Below are 3,920 nucleotides of genomic sequence, written 5' to 3'. Positions count from 1 at the left end.
ATGTAAAGGTTCTGATATGTCCCGTACTCCATAACTACAAGAGGTATCAATATGCACAAGCAATCTACATGAGATGCACCTCTAGCAAAGTATATGTGGTTTATCACACTTAGTGATCACCACAATGTGGAATACGACTATAGTTATCCGACTCGCCTCGCATCCCATACTATGGAGATTCGCCGGCTTGCCCCACATGTAACATGGATTTATGAGGTTATCCCAAGATGAACACAACACATGACTGGGTGAATCACGCAACTCGGATTGGAGTGACTTATTACGACATCCAACCCCCAAAAAGAAAAGATCGGATTGGAGCGACTAATTGTAACATCCAACCCCCAAAAAGAAAAGAATTGATGTAATACATATAACGATTTACATACACTGATTTGTGCACCATCACCCATGAAACATGGAATTACGTGTCACCCCAGGGTTGCTACTGAAAACGCATTACATCCATGTTTCGACAAGAAATAAATGCATTTCGCTTTGGGAGATTATCTTATTCAATCATAATAGAGAGCGAGTGAGAATGAGGAACAATCATCATATTTATTCATGCTGAGTTCATTTATATCCTTTGATTTCCCTTTATTCCAAGATAGATTATCTTAAGATAAAGAAAACGAAGAGTTCAAATATTAAATTTGGATATCAAACCCGGCAGCATTTCAGCTTCTAATTTGATCATCTCATTAAGAGGAATGTTGTGCGAATCTGATCATCTGATCTCTCCTTCCTGAGCTCATGTCCTTGTGTAAAAGGAAAATCGAAGACTGCGAAGACTTCGGAGATCAAATCAACAGGAATTTCAACAGCATTTTGACTCTTGAGCATTGATGGTCGTGCATCAACATGGTGTTGCACGGGCCCATGCAACATCATGGTGCAGAACCTTTTTCTTCTTCTTCCTTCTATCTTCCCCTTGTACCTTAGGTCTGCTCTTCTTCTCCAAAGCTTTGATCTTCTTCGAAATCCTCTATGTGTGCAAATAGAGGGGGAGTGGGGTATTTATAGGCATTCACATGTGCGAACCCTCAAAATCAGTGTTGTGGGCCCACCTTTCATCAGATCTTAGCCGTCCATGTCAGCATACTTGAATCCACATTTGAACAGGTGCACGTAACACCTCATTCCCCTTTGTGCCTGTCTGCACAACAGTACACTATTGCACTGTCTACAATAAAATCTTTAACATGTTCGATCACCCAATCTTCTATGTAGGAGTGCTCAATCCAAAAATGGGTTTTGCGTCGACCCGCGCAATCAGTACCCCTTTGTGCAGATCTGCACAAAGTAATGAATATCTTATGCTTCTTGTATTTTCTTCTTTTTATCTTTCCTCCCCATCTGATTCTTGATCTCTAATTTTGTAACTCAATAGTCCATGATATTTATTCGATCGCTAGAAGAGGGATACCCAACATAGTACTTGCACAAAAAAGGAAATATATTGAATCATGGGAGTTCGGGAATATTAAGACATTCACTATGCCAAAATCACAGATTTATGATGGACTAAATTCATCGTAAAACCAAATAAACGACGGATTTCGTCTGTCACTGTTTACTGGGTCATTTTTTCCAAAAGGATAAAATCCGTCGTTTAATCTGCGACGGATAAGGTCCGTCGCAGTTACTGATGGATAAGATCCATCGGAAAAAATAAAAAAATTCGTCTCTGAAATTCAAAAAATACCACCTGAATTATTCATTATTTAAAATATTCACGACGGATAAGGTCCGTGGCTAATATAAGGAGAGCGACGGACCTCAAATTTGTTGTCCATTGTCTTGTTTAGAAATTAGTGACGGATTCGGTTCGTCGCTAAAATATCTGTGAATTAAAAAATTTGTCAGATTTGTTTGTTTTTTTGAATCTTACACCTGATAGTCATTAAAAAAAATAATTCACATGGGGATGAGATTGATCAATGATGCCAATCTTCATTCTCCTCCAGATTTCAAAGATTCACAGAAGTATATTTTAGAATGAGAGGACTAAAAAATAAGAGATGAATACAAATCTAATTCAAGCAGCAAGTAATCCTAATTTATTCAAAAATAATCACTGAAATTAAACAAAGAAAACCCAATAGAAAAGAATCTAATGTTCTTCTAAGCCATGATCTACCAATTCACTAAAAAGAAAGCAAAAATTAAAAATATTACTAGAAAATAAGAAAAAAAAATCCTTCTGTAGTTAAAATCCATGATCTAGTAAATCATCCAATCTCAATCTCATCATTTCAATGGAAAAAGTACAATTCTAAGAGAAACCCCACAACCATTTCAAGAGTTCAACACTAATCTAATGCAAAAACCTCAAAGCATACCTGTTTATGTTTCTTGTTTTGGGCCTGTAGGATATCATTATCTGCTTTAATAGCTTCAAATTTCCTTTTCAGAAGATCATAGTCCTCGAACTGTATATGGTTTGGTGGTTCCTTGAAGAATTCAACCACGCTTTTATAGACCTTGAGGCAACAAAAACTCATTATAAGAAAAGGGGGCTTTAGCCTTAGTTCAAAACTGTGGCTAAAAAGGTTAAAATTTGAGGCTAAAGCTTTTAGCCTCAGTTTTGCCTCAATTATCCAAACCGAGGTTGAAATCCCCATGACTAAAGGCTTTAGCCGTGGTTTTAGCAACCGAGGTTAAAACGACTTTTATAGCCTCAGTTCTTCAAGTGAGACTAAATCCAAATTTTAGCCTTAGTTGCCTCCAATTGAAGTTAAATCTATTTTTAACCTCGGTTCCCAACAACCGAGGCTAAAGCCTTTAGCCACGGGAATTTCAGCCTTGGTTCTCAACAACCGAGGCTAAATCCAAGCCTCGATTAAAAATTGAGGCTAAAAATGTTTGATTTTTTAAATATTTATTTAAACTACTAATCCATTCATTTAATCACTCATGAAACAATCAATCATGAAAGCCACAATACCAACAAAATAGTTAACAACAGTCTATTTAAAGTTTTCAAAACAAACTCAATCAAACTATTACACAACACTAGGTTCCACAAATAATACAAAGTCACAACGTAAGATTTGGGTATGACTTTTGCTTGGTTGATGAACAACTATAGCTTGTTTGGTTGTCTGAAAGTATCTGCAAAGAAGAAGAACTCGCCATTAGCAATAAGACAAGAACATCAATATCATTGTGATATCTGTCAAAAATGGTACAGATCTTTAGTGGGGGAAAATGTTCTTCAATCCAATAGTCAGTTTCTGGATGCTAGCAGAATATATCAACGTATATGCATGCACACAAACATTATAAATGTGGCACAAGCATGCAGCGATTGAATGCTGGAAAGAGTGCTAGTATCAACATATAAAAATCTCACTAGGAATAAACAAATATACTAAAGAGGTATAAAACACCCACAGCTACCGATACGAAGGCTTGAGGAGCTTCCAAAGTAAGCTTCATCATCCAGATCGTCATCCTCCTCATTCTCATACTGATAGATAGCTTCTTGTTCATAGGAGGCTTCTGCCTGAGTCTCCAATGGTAGAGGCACAAACCAAGTCGCTCTAATGAGTAGACAAACACTCGAACATGTAACCATGAATACTGTACAACCAGGATCGAAATATCTCAATTTAGTTTAGGAGTTGGTAAATATTAGATATTATTCAATAAATCAGCACCAATCTTACAAATCGTTGATTGGTGCACATGGCGATTGACCAAGATTTCCCAATCACTAGGCCACGTCTTGGATGAGGCACAGACTAAAACTCTAGAAGTTTATACACATCCCATCATTCACCCTTTTTGAGGGGTCAGAAACCATTTCGATCATGACTCATAAGGGAAAAAAGGGTATATAGATGGAATGGTTAAAATATTCCTGATTACTGTAATTTTTTTAGCTTGGGCCCATCCATGAGGTGGCATTCAAT

The 3,920-nt window shown here is 37.0% G+C and overlaps 1 long non-coding RNA gene across 1 annotated transcript; it reads right to left on the bottom strand.

The window, feature by feature from the left end:
- Positions 1 to 2,920: 2,920 nt before the first annotated feature.
- Positions 2,921 to 3,563, bottom strand: LOC131229326 (uncharacterized). Its single transcript, XR_009163261.1, has 2 exons — positions 3,400 to 3,563; positions 2,921 to 3,117 (listed from the first exon to the last, which is right to left on the bottom strand). It is a non-coding gene; the product is annotated as an uncharacterized LOC131229326 (long non-coding RNA).
- Positions 3,564 to 3,920: the final 357 nt, after the last annotated feature.

Source organism: Magnolia sinica, chromosome 2 (genome assembly GCF_029962835.1).
Source record: "Magnolia sinica isolate HGM2019 chromosome 2, MsV1, whole genome shotgun sequence".
Classification (NCBI taxonomy): Eukaryota; Viridiplantae; Streptophyta; class Magnoliopsida; order Magnoliales; family Magnoliaceae; genus Magnolia; species Magnolia sinica.
Note: the sequence above shows the minus strand (reverse complement) of the source record. Positions and strands in the feature narration are given on the sequence as shown.